The following is a 19,600-nucleotide window of genomic DNA, read 5'->3' on the forward strand; positions in this document are numbered from 1 at the left end:
ACTCTACAGCAACTAGTACACAGGAAGCTGGGCTAGAGCTGCTGGTCCATTTGGTCACACAACCTAGGAAGATGCTGCTGAAGTGATGGTCTATGGGTGATTGTAGACCAAGGCCAAGTGGTGGAAACTTTTTTGTGATGGCAGTCACAATTAAAGTCAGTGAAGCTACTTGTGAGAGGATGATTCTCTCCACGTGAAAGAGGGCTTCGCATTGAGATTCTTTTGTCAAGTAATCCAAAATCCATTAAGTACAACTTTCATTTAAGCAAATAACATATTAGATGTGAATGGGGTAGTACTTTACATAAATATGAAGAAACCATGATGAATCACTGATGTCTAAGCAAGTGTCTCACTTGGGCAGACAGAGGAAATAGGCTCTTACAAAACCCCTTTTTCTTTGTTTACATCCCCCTGCAGGCAACCCTGGATTTAAGCCAATGTAACCTGATGGGACACAGTTTAGCCCTGCCTTATTTTCATATCTAAAATAAAAATCCATGTGACATACTGCTTAAAGTAGCCTGTGTACCAGATTGACCACTAGACAGTGTGAGTGAGTCTTTTAGCCACCTCCTTTCAACATATGATCTTTATTTTTGTGGCTTGTGTTTGAAAATGTGATTTGACCCGATTAATTTATATGACAATGAGGCAAATCATTAAAATGACCTTAAAGAACTGGCTTTTAGCACTACTCTGGTGGTACATGATACTCAGTAAAATACTTTTATACTACTGTGTATTTATAAGGTAAAGTCCTGATCTGAAATTTAAACAGTGAATATATGGTTGCTTAAGTTTATCTTCCATGTTTCATACCAATGAATTTAGTAGAGTAAATAACTGGATGCTAACTAATTGAGATGGAATGATCTACAGCAGAAGAGCTTGTAAATTAAAGTTTCATCAGGGCTGCAATCAAACCTTCAGATAAGATGCTGCCTGTAGAACAGTGGAAGCAAAAATGTGACAACTGCATGTGCTAGATTATAACCAGAATGCAAGGCTACCTTGGCTGCTTAAAGCCGAAGTTTGGATAATTGCCATCACTGCGCTTGGCTCTGCCTTTGAGGGAAATGGTGGAAGTAATAGTGTTCAATGCTGTGCAGAACACATAGCTATAGCAATGCAGAAGATAAACTTACTTTAAGTAGGTAGGATGAACTGACATCCAAATAGCTCATACTCTCCAACTAAAGGCTAAAGGACTATTTTTTTATTATTATTATTATTATTGGGTATAAACTGTGAGTAAAGTGTATATATCCCAGGATTACAGTGTAAATGCTTTCAACATATTGGTTGGGTTTGTGTTGTTGGTTTGTTGTTTGTTGGGTTTTGGTTTTTTGTTGTGGTTTTTTTTAATAAAAAAGCAAATTGGATAGAAGTGGAAGCGTGTCATATATTTATGTGGTGGTAAGCAGGCTTTTTGGTAATATCAGCAGGTTCTGGAGTTCTCACAAGTCAGGCATAAAGTGCAGGATTTTGTTTACCAAGGGTTACTGTGCATCGCCATTCCACAGCTGCTGATGGACCCTTCTTGCCTTGATTTCCCCTACATTGTAGCAGGAATACAGAGTAGGAGAGTTCTGGTTGTTTGGTTGGATTTATGATATTAACTCTTTCTTGCTATCAGATAACTGTCACATGTGTAGGCTGCTCCATGCAATAAACTCTGAAAGGCTGGAGGAAGGACAAGGGCAGGAGAACAGCCTATAGATCCTCTGAGATTAGGGCTGCTTTTTCAGTTTATGACCAATGTTATGGGCAAAACAAGCTCAGTTTACACATCAAATGTGGAAAGTTCTCTGTGAAGCATTAATTTGAACCAGTATCTGAGGATGGTCTCTCTGGATGCACTGGGAATACTTGACCCATCCAAGCATAACTAGGAAATGGGCCTTATTGTTGCTGACTTGGTGAGAGTAGGTGGTATATAGACTACTCACATTACTAACAACATGAAATATTGTCACAGGCTCTTCATAATTTTCCTGGAAAACCATCACCTTTACAAACACATTGTGGAAAGATGCAGGAGCTGATTAAAATAAGGGGTTATTCTTCTGGTTTATCTCCTGGAAGGTTTTAAGTAATTGTTAATTTAAGTGATACTAGTAGCTAACAGCACCGTCTAGTATGCACCGTCAGATAGCTCACATGGGCTTACGTAGAAGGTAGGTGGGAGAGTTCACTTAACTCTTTCCTTGTATAAGTATCCACTGATGTGTTTTGAGGCTTGGAAAGCTGATTTGCAATTCAGTCTCTCACTGTTTGCATCTAAACTATCAGGAATTTTTTTTAATCAGATATGAAGATCTACTGCAAAATTTCACTTTGTTCATAGAGCACAAGGCTTTGAGGTGTATGAAGGTTTAGGTTGTTGAGGTCAGCTGGAAAGGATTTCAGACTGTTCGCCTTAAGCTCTGAAACATGAAACCTGCTACAGCTTTGAATAGCAAATATATTTTACTTCCATTAACTTTCCACTAAAAACATGCTTATAATGAACTCTTTTCAAATCTATTCAAAATCTAAACAAATGTTTGCTTATTTCTATTAGAGAAGCAAGTTGTTTGCTGAAAGCAAAATGGAAATCCATTTGCCATATAAATATGTGAAAACATCACAAGCTTTTAAATTTGCCAACATTAAAGAGAACACATTGTCCCAATGCTTTCGCACATGGGCCTTGGCCAAGGGGGAAATACAGCAAAAAGGCAAACTGGTTTGAAAATGCTCTAGAGAACAGCAAACAAGAAATTGGTATTAATGGATCTTCTTGGGTTTTTTACAGTTAATTACTTGACTTATTTATATAAACCACTATAATGGAAGTGTTAGTATATTAGCAGAGAGCATTGAATTTGAGGTATATCACAGGAATGATGGCAAACGGATCCCTAAGGTATGATTCAAAAGTTCCTGAGTTGTTAGAAGGACATCAGCTCTGACCTTTGATTATGGAGAGAAGTGTAGGTTTAAAGGATGCAGCCTTTTTTTCCTTGACTTCTTACACAGAAAAAGAAATAAATATTTCTTAGGCAAATAGTTGCATGCTGTATACTTACCCATGGAAAGCATTTGGCTAAGGAATTATCTTCTCTCTTGAAGACCATAACAATCGTGCCAAAGTCCCCATGCTTTGGAACAGTCGTGCAGTTAACACTTAGCCTGTCTCCTGAATTGGCACTTGGGGTGTTAATCCCAGTCAATTTCTCTGCTCACTGTGAAAACTTAAACGCTTTTTTCCCCTAGCCCTGGCTAGGGAAACACGTTCCTGCAGTCACTGCAAACAAGAAGGCTGGGCAAGAGTTCTGTCCATGTGCTGTCTCTGAGTGTACAAGGGTACGTTCCATTTGGGGTAAAGCAACTTGTGAGTTATGCTAATTTTTAGCAGCCTCTTAATCACTGCTTTTAAAGGATTGATTTTATTTTCGTGAGACTGGGTTAACAGGCAGCTCTGCCTCACAGTTCTATAAGTTCCTAGAAGCTTCTTGCTTCCATTTAGACAACCATGAGACCTAGAAACACTTGCTGCTAAGTGACCAAGATAGATAAATGCCCTGAATGTAGTAAATGAGATTTCAGAACAAGTGATAAGTTACTGTACTAATTTCTTAGCTATTTTAGTACTATCTAAAGAAAGTGCATAAATAATAGCAGCTGAATATACTTTATTTTAATATATTAAAACTGTGTTATTTTTCTAAGTGCCACTTAATGAAACTCAGGAAATTAATAGCAGTAATAAAAATAAAACTTGTTTCAGGAAGCATCTGGATAGTCACCTGTTCTTTGTTCCTGAGCCCTGTCTTGCTTTTCACACACAAACGGTTACATCAGAGTCAAGACAGTTACTTCTGCACCTAAATCAGTGACAGTAATTTCCAAACCAGTGCAGACATCTCCTTTTCCTATGCTGTGCAATTCTGAGGTTACCTGAGACCGTCATTGCATCTCTGTTCTCATTACTATATGTAAATATGAAAATATGGGTAAGTCATTCAATCTTCTAGATGTTATACAGTGCCTATATGTTGCTAGATGGAAATGAGCCTTCTCTGACAGCTTGGTTTTTGTTTTTCCTTATCCCTTTCCCTTGCTTGCCTTGGGTTGAGCTAGGTGGGTCCAAGAGCTCCTAAAAGAGAAATGATATACACAATGGTTGTGGATGCACCTCTGAGCAACCTGATCCAGTTGAAAGTGTCCCTCCTCGTTGCAGGGAGGTTGGAATACGTGACTTTTAAAGGTCCCTTCCAACCCAAATCATTTTGTGGTTCTGTGGAGAGTAAAGGAAATTTTATCTCCAGTACCAACCACCACAGGATGATGGCTTGGCAGAGGCTGAATCTTTCAAAGCACAACTCGACAAGAAAAAATGGTTCAGATTCCTGTGAAAACAAAGGGCCCAAGCAGAACTGGGCTTTTGCTCATATAATAAATTTTACTGGTAGCATCAGTAACTTAATAAATCCTACTGATGATCAGCCTATACTATTTTCTTCTCATATTACATTTCTTATAGGGGACCATATCAGTCTAGCTGTTGTGTCTGATGAGCTTGTTTTAGGAAAAGTATTATATGATGGATCTACTAGTGACGGAACAAAAGGTCTCAGGAGGTATTTAGGTTCCTGCATTCAGTTTGTTTTTCTTTTTTTCCCTCCATATGTTTATATATGGAACAATTGAATCTGCTTGACACTTCAAGTGCCATGGAAGAACGGGAGGTACATCGCTGTTCTGAAGGAAAATTTAATTTCTTCAGGTACAGAATCCCTCTCGAGAGGCCTGTAAAGTATGTACATAACTCTCAGAATAAATCTGAGAATGCTAACTATCCCATTTGGTTCAATAAATTATTGATTGAAAGCACCCTGAAGTTTGGATTCTGACTTCTGCTTCACAGCAAGTCATGTCTGGCGAGATGAAGCAACTACTAGAGCAGTATGTTCCCTCACATTCTGGAAATGGTCCTGTTCATATCCAAATTCCAGTGTCTAGTTCTGATGTAAACAAAGATCATAATTAATTTTCTTACGGAAAGCCTGATGTATGCCTTACTAATCTTGTCAAGATTTTCTTGTCAAATAAAGGATCTTGGCAAAGATAATGCTTATTACACATGCTAGACTTTCTGTTCCATCATTTTTGACCTTGGTTTGGCAAAGAATTGGGATATTTCTAAACACTGGAACTCCCTTCATGTCTCAATTTTATTACACTGTCTAAAGATTAATAAAGGCTGCTCTTGAGGGAGCATCAGCATATGTTTTACCCACAAGCTATCTGCAAGTTCAGAGGGGATTTTGTTGTTGTTGTTTCTTTTTCACCAGACCTTATTTATCCTGAAAACTGGAGCTTTCTCTGGAAGGCATCAAATATCATTAAAAAAAATGAAACCAAACCCTAAACTGAAAAACCACAACTGGATTTCCAGAATGTCATGTCATACCAGAGTAGTAGCTCAGCTACAAATTAAAGGTCTGTGAAGCCATCATGACCTGTGTCATCACTGTCTCTTGGCTCTTAGCAAGCTGGTTTCAGGCACAGACGATTGCGGTGTGTGTGCTCTGCCTTGGATTATGAGCACAGACCCCAGAAGCCTGTGTCGTTCTCCAGCTCAGCAGCCCTTGTCTGATGGCCAGACCTTCAAGAGCGTACATGCACACGTGCACATACACGTGTGCTTAATCAGGATTTATAAGGTGACCTTAATAGTATTCATAGCACAGAGAAGAGCTGGTGTGCAACTGGCCCACCCATGGAGGTGGGCCACCATGAATACCAGGGATGAGACTCCCAGTATCTATAAAGCTGCACTGAATACTTACACAAACAGTACAAATAAATTTGTGGTTCAGAAGGAAATCTTGATGTGTGACTTCTTTAGACTATTTAATAGGGTGGGATGAAATACTTACACCTGGTTCTGGAGAAGTGTCTCCAAGGAAGCAAAGAATGGGAAGATGAAAAATGCTCTTCAGCCATACAGAACTTAGTAGAATTCTGGGAGGTGCTGTGTTAAGTGCTTAATGTTGGGAGAAGGCAGTTTTATTCAAAACTACTATGTTTACAGGAGTGCTGCTCCCACGTGGAGCAATGTTGATGAGACTAGAGGATTAGTAGACTTGAAGTACTAGGAAAAGGAAGCTGTGATAAAATGAAGGCAGTGCACAGAAAGCAGTCTGTCCCCACTTGTCAAAGCTTTTCTTAATCATATATGTCTTGTCGCTTGCATATAGAAGTGGCAGCTGCCTAACCTGGAGTCTTTTTGCTGCAGTCAAGACTATGTTTAGCTACATGGTCTGTAGGACTGAAACAGCAATGCCTGAGCATTTTTAACTCCTAAACTGCACATGGCTGGGTGCTGGAAAAGGACTGCTCCAGGATATCCAGTGTTCATCTCGCTGATGTCCTGTGCAGCCTCAGGGCAGGAGCTACTTTTGTTGCTTGTGTCTGTTTAAGGTTTGGATTAGTGAGAGCTCTGCTCCATGTCAGGTTCCTAGGCAATAACCATGTCAGCAGTGGTCAGCTTCAGATCATCTAATATAATATGTCTCCTTCTGAGAGAAGAATGAGTGTTTCATCAATAGAAACCAGACCTGTCTTCCACTCATCATAACCATTTTCTTTCTTTGTTGGTCATCCAGTTTTACTGTGAGTTACAAGGCAATCCAGTTCCCAATGAAGGTGTGTTGGAATAGCTCTTATACTGGGGTGTGCTCTGCAGGTACCTGTTGAATACAGGGCAGTTGACTCTGAGGGCTCAGCTTCACTTGGAATGGGTACCGGGCAATGTGATGCAGTTGCTGCAAAGCAAATCAGAGTCCCTATGGACTGTGATATCCCTTTTACAATTTCTTTTTTCTTTCTGTGTGGAAAAATGAGAAATGGTTTGTAAATACGCTGAGGATCTGGGGCCGGGAAAAGAGTGTGTCCCTGCTGGTGGCGATGTGGTAAGATCCTAGATGCAAGCACTGGGAACAGTTGAGTGCCTGATGCGTGAGAGCAAAAAGGGGCTCAGGACTGCTGCTCAGTGTTTAATTCAATGACTTTTCAGCCTGTTGGCTATTCCTTGTCTGTATCTGTCATTCCTGATGAGTGGCCTCTTTCCTGTAGAGAGCTTGTCTGCCTTTGCCTGTTTTTTTACTGCTCCCACTGTCCTTGTATTTAAAAAGTGACTGGTTTCTGTACCACAAGGGAAAAATAAGGATTGCAGTAAGTGAGGAACAAGCAGCAGTCATGGCCGAATGCTTCCTCTTGACTTAATGCAAATATCCAAACAAAACTTCTCAGTAACAAGGAAAGGAAAAAGCTTCATAGCAGCTGAAAGCAAAATCTAGAAACTATGAGACAGAATGAGGTGACATTTATTATCTTGGTGTGCTTTGAGGGAGTGGTTTTGAAATATGCATGAAAGGAATTAATATAGTAGAGAAATAATAATAAATGCTATGCAATATTTTAATTTGTATGCAGTCTTTCACCTTCCACTCCAGGGAGCTATGAAAGCCCGTTTCATTTAACCTCCTCACTTATGTGTGAAGTGGTTAAGTATTGTCTCTACTGCACACACAAAGAAATTATGATGCAGGGCCAGATTTGAAGGAAGCAGCTTTTGCAAACCTTTTTGGGGCCCTGTTTCTCTGCAACGTCTGGCACCCGTGGGTGCTCATAGCCCAGCTGGCTGCTGCTCTAAGCCTGGGTAGGGAGTGCTGCTTCTCTGAATTGCAGAGAAGCCGGAAAGAACTTGATAACTGAGGCAAGGAGAAAAAGATACAACAGTAACTTTACTGCTGTTTTTTGTTGTTGTCTTCCATGTCACCAACAGCCCCCACACACATGCCCCCACACCCCATACCCCCCAGGTTTTTTTGCTTTGGTTTATTTTCTTAAAGCAGACATTTTCAGTACTGAAGCTGAATTCCCTTGCTTCTTACTGGGCTGTTTTTGCAGCAAGACTAGAAATCGCAACCCAGTGCTGGGATTTCCAGAAATTTTGTTGCACATCTGATCTCCTAATACTGTTCTGTATATATATACACTGTTCTATATATACACAGCAAACACTGATCTGTATAGCAGGTATTGCTGATCAGGTCCTGCCATCAGGTGCCATTGGGCAGAATTTTCCCCAGGTTCATATCTGTCTCAGCGTGCCAGACCCCAGAGCTGCCTCACTGCAATGTATGCAGAAATGAATTTCACTATGTCAGAGTCTGTGTTTGGGGCAGGAAAGGGTGGCAGCTGGTGATTTTACAGAAGCTGGGACTGCTAGCAGTATCCTTCTCCTTACACTCCTGAAGCTTAATGTTGCTAAAAGCAACATCTAGCCTTTTCACAATTCAGCTGGAGGCAAATGCGGGTCAAGAGGCATCACTGCTGTGCTGCCTCAGTAACTGCCTGCTTTGCCTGTGTCTAGAGTTGGTCTTGGTCTGATCAGTGGCGAATAAGAAGGGATGCTGCAGACCAGTTTTTCCTTTAACGGCATGTGCTTTAAGTCTTTCCTCTGAGCAACAGAAACAAGGCTGCAAACTTCAACTGGAGGCCATATTTTCCATTAAGGCATGTTTGTGAGTACAGACAAGGGCTGTGTGTGTCCCTGTAAGGGACAGACAAACTTTCTGTTTGCTTTGAAATGTATCCCTTTCCTCCTGTATGTCAGGCTTGAGTTTTTTCATAGAAGAAGTGATGCTAAAAGAGGGGGTGAGAACTGACCTAGCAGTACAGTGAGCTTATGTGGCAATAAAGACAGTATGACTCTAGTCCTTGGAGAAACATCACAAATAGCAGCAGCACCAGAGAAAAATTTAAAGCAACTGGTAAACTCAGTTTCCACAATATGTCAGATTCTGCAGTCCTTTCCATAGTGGGTGGAAATTCTCCGTAGCATTGAAGAACAGCTGGTAAGGAGCAAATTGATCAGTCTTTAAAGTAGTGTTGTTTAATTATGATTCCCCAAAACTGTGTCTTGTTACACCATAGTTCTAGGAGATAAAGGAGTAGACCACATTACAATTAATTCTGCTTCAGTTCACTGTATACTGTAAAGAATATATTCCACTTGTTTCTCTGCTTTTTTGCGTGTTTCTATTGCATGGAACTGCTGAGACTTTTCCAGCTTACTGTTGTATGACTGTTGGCAAAGGCTCACAGTCCTCTTGCCTTGTTTCCCTTTTTTTTTTCATTCTTTTGGGGTTTTTTTGTTTCAAATTGTGGCTTCACATTAAGAGGTCTTTGGCAGCTATACTGGCATACAAAGCTCACCCCTGACGGCTCATTTGCCAGTGTACATCACCACACTGCGGCTTCTGAGAGGTCAGTGGAGCCTATTAACCCTGTAGGGCTGCAGTCCAGTAAGATCAAATGTGTTGTATGCCACCATTTTACCCTCCTCTCCTAATTTTCCAGTGCTGCTCCATTCTTGGAAAAAAAATAATGGAATGGAATTGGAAAAAATATCTGAAGCTTTGCCATACAGTAACTTGTAGAGAGATGGGAAAGACTCTGAACAGAAGCAAGAACTAGGGGGTGTGTGTATGCGGGATGGAACATTTGCTGACTATTACTTCCTTCAAAACATTTTGTCACTCAAAAATTTTGGCGAAATTTTCTTGGAAAGTCCCACCACAATGCTGATCTTGTGTAACAGTTGTCAACCACTAATATCAAAAGAGAAGGGGCCATGTGGGAAGCCACATGGAGGATTCATTGATGATTCCACTGAGTTAGTGATTTAAGAGGTTTGTCTGCTGTGTTCTGTCTTGCCTGGAAAATGATTCACTACCACTAAAGACAGTTGAAGCTAACCACCAGATAAGGAAAAGGACGAGAGGAAGGACTGTGCTGCCATATGCCAGTAGCAAACTGTTCCACACTGATCAAATCTAAAGGTTAAGCACAAGATATTATTTTAATAACAGATAACCATAGCAAATCACCACTGAAAGTGCATCTAGAATGCTCTGGAGAAAAGCTTGACACTATCTACTATCTCTTCCATATTTGCAAGTACATTTTAAAAGCAGTACATAAAAAATTATCTCTGTCTTAATGGGGAAATAAATTCAGGAAATGAAATCGAAATTCTAATTTTGCTATGAAGCTGTCCTTTGCTTTTCCTCAAGAGATTGAAATCACTGATACTCCTTTTTATGGCTCACATCTCAAAATCCCCATTGGCTGCAGGTTAAAGTTGGGGTTGTTTCTGGGGCTTTTTGCTGTTTTAGGAGGGGAATAGTGACCTTGAACTTTTAAGTTTCCACACATACATCTGCACCTCCAGCACAGCTGCATAGACGTGTCAACCTGAAGATTTTCAATAGCATATCATAAGAGTCACAAAACATATTAAAAGATTTTGTAGCTAGGAAGGGTAAGAGCCAAACTTAACTCACACTTATAGCAAAACTCCCATTAATGTCTGTGATGCTTTTATGGAAGTGTAACTATTACTAGACCACTGTTGCAAGACAGCATGACAGAGACAGAGAAAGCCTTGTCAAGGGGAAGTAACAGGTTGGTTTGAAGCTTGGCGTCACAGCCAGTGTTGGACACTGCACTGCTGTCCCTGTGGGACTGCTTGTCTAACCACAACACACAGAATCAGGTAGATGCTACAGCTTTATCTATGATATTGTTCATACTAATCTCATAACCTATTGTGTTATAATCTCCTAACCTGGCCCCGCATGGTGTTCCCTTCCCTGGGGATAGCACAGATAAAGTGGAACATCACACCTGTGGTGGTCTCAGCTGCTAGTGGGGAATGAATGCAGAGAAGTGGTGTTCTTCAGGCTAGGGACCTGTGTCTGAGGAAGAGAACTGAGGGCAGGAGAACCTTGATAATAAATCCTGTCACATTCACATCTTCGAGTGAAATTTGTCAGGATGTCTCCCTTTTCTGTCCACGCTCCTGATAAGATACTATGTGGAGGCACAAGCTAATGGAGGTGAGGGAAGAGACAGCTCCTCTCAGTCTTCGAAAGCTCTGGCATCCTTTTCACCCAGCAAAGTACCCTTGTTTGCAGTACCATTATATGAAGTGTTACCATAGCAGTGCATTGATCTCAATATCCCTATGTTTCAGACAGTAGCATTGGTTACAAAAAGACTCCCAAGCTTAGAAATTGTATTCCATTCTTCTGCTAGATTTTTTTTGCCTTTTATCTCCCATCTCAGTACCATCCAAAAAACCAAGAGAAAAAGCATTATGTATGTTCATTTCTTAAGGAGAAACAAGCCCAGCCTCTTTTCTGTGTACTTTACAATGCCTGAAGCCTGTAAAACATTGCAAGTGTAGGCAGCTGCAACAACCATCAGCCACTGCAGCAATGAAACCTCTATTAATGTAGTAGGATTTTTATTCTAATCTCTTGCCAAATAAGCATCAACTGTAACAACTCGAGGGGTTTTGACTGAATGTCAGCTGAGCAAAGGAAAGATGACACCTTGGGAACTTTAGCTGGTGAGGTGATAGTTTGGGAGGGATAAGAGGGCTAAAAGGCAATGAAGCAGAAGGTTGATGTGAAGATGAAGTTGGCCTTGGCAGGATTGTTTGTCAGCATTTAACCGCATAGCTCACTGGGGGAGGGAAGGCAAGAAAAGAGAATAATAGCAGAGAAACTCAAAACCAGAACTACTAACAACCTTATTTGTGTCTTCTGTTGTGTCCCTTGATGCTCAGTGCAAAAATTGAGGGGGGAAAACTCACACAAAGAGGCTGTTTCCCTTCCTTTTCCTGCCAGCTTTGATTTTCCTGTCTGTGCTCCACTCCTTTTCTAATCTGTTTGCATCCCACGTCTTCTAGTTCTGTGCTCCCTTCCTCATCCTGTCTACTCTGATACCTCTACTACTGAAAGTGCATCCCTCCTAGCTCCCACTCTTGGCTTTTTTCTCTTCTTCTGTACCCCTCTTCTGATACACAGTTTCCTTTATAGGCACCTGTCCTAATTTGACAATTTAAATAGCTCAAAGAGGTCTGTAGCTGGGGGACAAGGAGCAGATGTCTTCCAGCAAGGGCACAGAGAAAGAAAATTAGAAATGTTTAAAATCTGACTTTTCAAACAATGATGCATGATTGCCCTCACAGGGCCTCCCTGATTCCCTGCCTGCTTCTGCCAGTACCCAGTTATGGGAGCTGGCTATAAAAGCTGTAGTAATAAAGATGTTTGGAAGCAGTATAAAGTACGTGACGGATGCTTCTGCCTTCCTGAGCCTAGGCACAGGCATTAACGCCTTCCACAGCCTCGAATATGAGAGCTTTGTGTGCGATCCCTGGTTCTGCTGTGCAGGCGAGGGTCTCACCCTGTGCTGGTCGGGATCTTGCCTGCTGCACGCAGGGGCATCCGGGCTGTAGTGGCTGGCAAGCTGTGGGAGGGATGAGGCACCAGGTCAGACAGTCTGAGCACTCAAATATCCTGCCTGTGAGTCTCTTCCTTGTAGCTTTGCTGATGTTTGTCCTGTCCAAAGACGTTTTAGGAGGAGGTAAACGAGTCCAGCTGTCAGGGTACAAATCTTAGCCTCCTAATCCCCTGCTTTGCTGCAGGTGAAACAAGTCTTCCTGACTGTGATAAGGAAAGTGTTGAAGCCTTCAAATCCACTGGCATACTAGGACTGGGGCATATTTTCCATTAAGGTTTTGTGTCTTTGCTTTTAAGTAACTGTGGCTTTTTCAGTGAATAATGGGAAGTCTATAACCCATCTCTGTTCTTTAACACTATATGGAAAATATAACTTGTGCAGAGAACCATAACTTTTAATAAGAGATCTGTTTGGTGGTGAAAGCTTGTTAAACGTAGCTGTTGAGAAAATGCATGGCTCTAAATCAAGTTTATTTTTCACAATGAAACTTTAATGGCATTTAAGCGATGGGTAACAACCTCATGAAAAGGTATTTCTATAACACTCTGTAAATATTAAATGTTTATGGTCAATAGTCCTGAAAGGTGTGTAAAAGGGAAAAAGCCAGAATGTGGGTGTGTTGGTGAGGGGGAGAAAAATAGGGTTTTGTTTATTGTTCACCTCTCAAATAATTTTAACCTCATAATCCATGTGAAATACAAACCCTTGTGAAGTAGAGTGCTGGGTATGGTGACAGCAAAGGAGAGATGTTCGTGGCTCAGGCTCTACCTGCCCGCTGGCTTGGAATGGGCAAACAATGGCTGCAGGGAGGTGGGGGTTGTCCTGCTCAGGGTCCGAAGGTCAGTGAGATGGAATGGCAGTCTCCTCTCATTTCACGTATCTCTTCTCTGCTCCAGTGACCCCAACATGACATTTAGTTCTAATTCAAGGAGGGAAACAAAAATTAAAGAGAAAAATTTTATTCCTAAGAGCTTAAAATTCTGAAGGAGTTTCCTTCCTAATTGATCCATTTCTATTTTCTCACAGAACCCAGAGAACAACAACAAAATATTGGCAGTTTAGTCATGTGTAAAATTTCTGATTTCTACCAAACCTGGGGATAACATGTATCTACCTCCTTATGAAATGTGACCTGGATTTTGGGTGTCTATTTTTGGGATGCTGAGGAGAGCTGAGAACTGCACTTCCATATGCAAATTCAACCCTGGAAAAATCAGTTTCCAGCTGTTTTGATGCAGCAGTGCTTGTTGCTGTGTTCAGTGTGGTGTTTGTTGGCTTTTCTGCTCTAAGTGAGATGAGAGTGAGAGATGAAGACTTCCTCATGAGTCTTGAAGAACCTAAGGATTACTGGCACTACTGCATTTGATTTATGACTTCATGTGCCTTATTCATTTTGTTTTCATGTTAAGCAAGGGTCTTCATGTTGTAGCTTTCGTTGCAAAGCAAATGTTTAAAGTACAGATCATAAATCTTCAGTTGTCTATGAAGAGTACTTTATTGAAGATTAAAATGGTCACTTGGTGTTATCTGATGGACTCCTGTTTTCTTCCATGAACAGGCTTAGAGTGTTTCACTTCAGCTGTTGTGCTCCCCATTACATTTTTAGATTCAAACCAAAATTGCAAGAAATAAAACCAGATCAGAATCTGATCTTTGAGGAGTTTCTTGCCTTGAAAAAGGAGGAAAAAAACCACAAAAGATGTTTTCCAAAATGCTAAAACATCCTATTTCAAACTACTACTTACATTAAACACTGTTCTGAATTTTAAAAATTTCAAATACAATTTTTTAAACTGATTATCTAAAATTATATTGTCTCAGGGTAGTTGGAATTTGAGAATTTTATTTTGTATTTTTTTGTTTGTTTTTTAGCAGTCCTACTATTTAAGATGACCTTTAATAATCTGCATTGACAATAACCCCAACAAATGAACTGAAACTTACTGTCTGTATGTTCCATCTGATCTGGATCAGTCACTTTAATGTCAAAATATTCACATCTACTTATGCATAATTTATGATCTCAGAAAACTGTTGAAATAGTTAGAACTAAGAAGTCATATTTATAAACAGTTAAAATTTGTGTCTCATCAGCTCTTTCCACTACTCCCAGGGGCAAAACCTGACTTTGGGTAGGTTTTTGTTTTCTTTGTTTTTTTGATGTTGCCAAAGAATTTTTGCTCAGAAACTGTCCCAGTGCGGCTGCTGAGAAAAAAATTTCTTAATCCATAACCGTAAATGAGTATGAAACAGATTTGTAAAATTGTTTTTTTAATTTATTTTACACTTAGGGTCAGGTTTTTGTATAGCATAACTGCTGATGAAGACAAGATGAAGTGTAGATAATAACAGTCCGATCCAGGCTGGTGCAGCCCTTGTTACTTATGCTAACTGCAAAACTAACTGTGGCTCTCTTCTTCCAATGCTTTGTGTTAAAGTGAAACCCACAGCATAGCTATCCACTGACTCCTTGTTTCCACAGGTTCAGTATTCACTTTCAAACATACAGTCTTTATGACAGAGATTTTTCAGGCAGAAATCTCTCATATGAGCAAGAAGAATGTTTATGACATGATTTATTGTCAGATTTAGTGCTAAAGATTATTTTGTGCCTTGCACTGGAGAGTTCTTCTGCAGGGCATGGTTACTCATATCAGCAAAAGTTAAAACAGAAACATTCTTTACCCATTACGTGTATTTCCAGTACTTGTAGCTTCATTAGCTTCTGAGCTTATTCGTTGTATATGTTGCTTCATTGCATTTTCCTGTATATAACAGAAATTTCCATATTCCAAGAGCTGGATTTGTGATACTTGGTTTAATCTATGCTAATGTAGGCCAGATATTGGCAGCAGACAGAGAGAGTTGGTCACACTATTGTGTTTAAATACACCCTCAGAGTCTGGTGAGATTATTTCAGTCTTACTTGTGACTTCCTCTATAAGCGTTAATCCTAAGTATGTACTTTGGGGTACTATTTTCAAGTAAATATAGTGTAACTATAGGGGGAAATTAGGTTATCTGGATGGTTGGCATGTTCTAGAAGAAGTATGCGAGACTTGCCAATGTCTTTCAGTTTGCTGACATTTGACCATCACAATGTACATCATCTGTAATTGGTAGCAAATTGTGTACAGCTTTCCTCGGTGCTCTGTATATTCCTTGTGCATCGTCCGTATGGTAAAACATTAGATAATGTAACACTCCCAAAAAATCTCTGTGATGGAAATAATGCTATGTCACACATTGCTGATGGTGCTCAGCAATCACGTTTTAGCTGGTAGGACTTGCAGCACAATGGGAGTGCTCACCATGCAAGTGACAGATATAAGTTCCCATCTCCCTTGAAGGGACCCCCCTTCCACAGCACGTGCTCAGCATCCATCACATGAATAGTCCCACTGAAATGCTGGGGCAGGTTTATAGCTGCGGCTGAGTTTGTGTATATGCCTGTCAGCACCGTCAGGGTCTAAAAGCAGAGTGATTTCCTACAGTCCAAGTGTGCAAGCAAGCCCAGGTAGCAAAGGTGACTAGGAAGAAGGTAGGTGTGCAAAAGTGAGAAGCAAAAATGGAAGAGAATTAACTTCAAAGAGAATACTTTCCAGTACAAATGCAGAGATTAAAGTTTTACAAGTTGATTTGATCATCTTGGCTTCCTGTATGGTGTTTATATATTTTTTGTTGTAGATTATCAGTGAAGAACTTTGTAATGGGTATGGTATTTTACTGTCTCCTGGGTATTTAGTCATATCTGTGACTGTTATCCCTTTCAGTTACTTTTTTTATTAAAAGAAATTTCTCTCTTTTTGAGCTTACTTTTGCCTGGGCTCTGTCACCGAGAGCTCAGCAATAGTGTGCTGCACATGAGCTGTCCTCTGGTGTAGACCTGTACCCATTTTGCTCACGAGAGGTCCCAGCTGTATTTTTAACAGAGAGCAACTGCAGAGCCTCCAGGGGCAGTGAGGTGTCTTGCTGTGAACCTCTCTGTGGTAGGCACTCAACACTTCTTTGCTTTGTTACAAGGTGAATCACCTGCACATGCTGCCACTTGAATTGTGTAGCAGGTTGCTTCAAAAGCAATGCTAAAGGTAAAATGCCATACCACCTTTTAATGCTTGTCCTAAGAAGGGTAGGCACTGGCAAAGGTCACTTGAACAAATTTTCTCTTCATTTCCACCCTCATAAACAGTGAGAAAAACTAGCTTCCTTCAAAATAAATCAATTTGCATGTATATAAGCAAAAGACTGACACAGAATCCTGTAGAAATAATTTATCATGCTATGTGTCAATGACAGCTATGAAATCTTTAATCTTTTCCTATTTCCGTCAGAGACACAGGGAAAAACTTCAAAGTTGATAATACTTGATATGCTAGAGCTGAGCCTGAGGACAAGGAAATCCTCTCTGTGTAGCCTAGCCAGTTGTTGACCTTCCATTTTCAATCTGTCCTTTAGCTTAAAATAGTGATTTTTAGAAACTTCAGTTCCAGTAGATATGATGCACTAATGCCTGAGGCTGTTACGACTCTTTGGGAGGAGTTGTTTTCCTATCTCCTGTTTGTATTTAGATTTGGTGTGTTTGGCCTGGGCAAATACATGGCTTTTTGTCACTACGGAATGCAAAATGAAGGACTTTGGTGTTCAAACTTCAGACTCCCTTGAGAGCCTGCTTGTAAAGTCTGCAACACTGAATCAGATTCCACTGTAGGACTAGCCAAAGCAGTGGTTCTCTGTCCTCTGGGATTTGACCAATATGCATCTAGTCCTTCAGAATGGAAAATTGTCTTTGTGAATATACAGTAAATCATCTTAAAAGTAAAAAAAATTAAAGCAAAGCTTTATCTATCACAGTTGCTAGAGATGTATTTGTGCTCCCCCAAATAATGCTTTGTGTGTACCCGTGGGCTGAATGTTTCTGCAACCATCAGTGCTAATGCTTAAGACTTATCTGGCTCTGGTCTGTGTCAGCGTCATTGCTGCACTTAGCAGTGCTGTAAATCATACATTAAACTTCAAATCTGGAAGTTCAGCAAAGTTCAGATTATTTTGGTTTTAGATTTGTACCACTGATTTTAGTTCATGAACTTTTGTCTGTTCCTTATTTCTTTCTTGGAAGGAAAATCTGATTAAGAGCAAACTGTAAATGCTTTGCAGCCAAAGGGAAATCTGTGTCACATCTACAGCTGGGTGCCTGATAGAAAAAAACCTGCTTGGTGCATTTGTGCTAGCAATCCCTCTTCCTGTGAAATTGCTTCATAGAAGCAAAAGAGCATGTTAGAGTGATTCTTTTTCATTACACCATACTGTCTGAATAAATTATTGTAGAAAAAGCGCTTTTACCACTATAGCTGCATCTTCACTTGTGCCTTTGCTGCTCGTGGAAATCACCTTTACCCTTACCATTCCTATCTTGGTAAGAATGATCAGAATATAAATATGTCTTTCCTCCCGCTAAGCCCCCCAAAATTAGGATTTCTGAGTTGACTTTTGTGGTTTTAAAAAACATTATTATTTTGCTTTCCTAGCATCTTTGTGTGTGTTTGCCCAGTAAGCTGAGGTGTACATTTATACTATGCTAAGAACACAAGGAGTGCCTCTAACAGGCTCTGTCATATAAACACTTGCTATCTTGCTTTGAAGATTCACAGATCCTGGTTGAAAAGATGAAGGGCCCTAACCGCAGGCCTCTTAATGTGATCTGCAAGTTCTGAGCATGGCTTCAGTGCTGCTGCTAGCTGAGAGCTGTTATGCTTCAACCTTATCTATCTCCCACCCCAATAAAATAAGAACCCCAGGGTAACTGTGCTCCCAACATTAGCATCTGAAGCTAGGGGTTTATCTGTCCTGGGACAGAAGATCCAAAGTGCTGAAAAAGTCTGTGGTTTCTTTCCATTCCCTTTTCTGAAAGTTGTCTTCTCCCTGCTCCCTTATTCACCTAGTTCATTTTACTGATCTATACTCCTACCCTTTGCATTTCCATCCAAGACGAATACTTTCCCCCAGGGCTTATGGAATAAAATAAAAATTTAGCTGCCACTTAATCTTGTTTTACTTCAGATATGGCTGGTCATAAGGACAGATTTGATATTTTGCAATTGAAAGCTGCTCGCTCCTCCTTTGTGCTGTTGAAAACTGAGGATGGTTCTTGATTATCTCCTGCACACTTGAGTTTTTTTAAAAAACCTTTGATATCCTCTCATGCAACTCCCATGTGTCTGTGAGAAAGGCATAGGTGGTTCAGCTACCCTGGCAGATTTGGCAGCAATCCCCATAAAGCCTATGGGATGTGCTCGGTATGCTGTGCCCTTCCAGGCTGGACCCAAGGCAATTCATGTGCAGTAAAGAAACTTTGAGGCAGGGCACCTCCAGGCTGACAGCCTCTGGCTACCCAGATGCTCCAGTGAAGCAATCGGTGATCAGCTCAGTATAAATTAAACTGAGATCACTCTGGGTAAGAAGAACCTACAGTATGGAGTTTAGCAACAGTGCTCTGTTAAAAAAAAATAAAAATAAGCAGGGCTCTATCTTGAGGGATAAGCCTGTCTTCATTAGGGTGGTCTCTGTTAAAACCATCTGACTGAACTGTTAGACTGTATCCATGTAGAGCTTGGCATTTCCACGCCACTGTGAAATTAGTCTTGCCAACACCCAGAAGCAGGACTGTGTTGGTGATTTCTCCTGAGAAGCAAGGGCCAGTGCTACGTGCCCACAGAGCTGGCACAGCTTGTGAGCACCAAGAAGCAGCCAGAGCAGGAGACGCACGCAGGAGCGTGAAAAGTGGTGTACAGCTTCAAATCAAAAGTCAGTCTAGACCTTTACTGTGTCCACAGCAGTAGCTGATGTTTTCAACTTAGAGAAAAAAATATGAGCAGTAAACGTGCCGATAATTCTTCCCAGCATCAGCAGTTTTAGGATTTTCTAAACTGGACTCTGTTATCTATGTAAACTTACTGAACAGCTCTAAATAAATCTGTGCCCATGAGATGTATCTAGCATAGACATTGGGGGAGAATAATTATACCCAAGCCATGTAAATGTTTTTGACTTGAATTTATTTCTAAGAATTGTTTAGAGGGTTCAGGGGTTGTATTTTCTTTTTATTTACAATTCCTGCAATCCATGTTTAGAGCAGAAACATTTTTTATTTTGCTAAATATTTTATTTTCTGTGTGGACAAATCCAAATCAATGACACTTAAAGTTTACCCTTTATTATTTGTGCTGAGCAT

At 40.5% G+C, this 19,600-nt stretch overlaps 1 long non-coding RNA gene across 5 annotated transcripts in view; it reads left to right on the forward strand.

Moving 5' to 3' along the window:
* Positions 1-19,600, forward strand: part of LOC114015756 (uncharacterized) — a 66,310-nt gene that overhangs the window by 24,922 nt on the left and 21,788 nt on the right. The window lies entirely within an intron of this gene.

Source organism: Falco cherrug, chromosome 7, assembly GCF_023634085.1.
Source record: "Falco cherrug isolate bFalChe1 chromosome 7, bFalChe1.pri, whole genome shotgun sequence".
Classification (NCBI taxonomy): Eukaryota; Metazoa; Chordata; class Aves; order Falconiformes; family Falconidae; genus Falco; species Falco cherrug.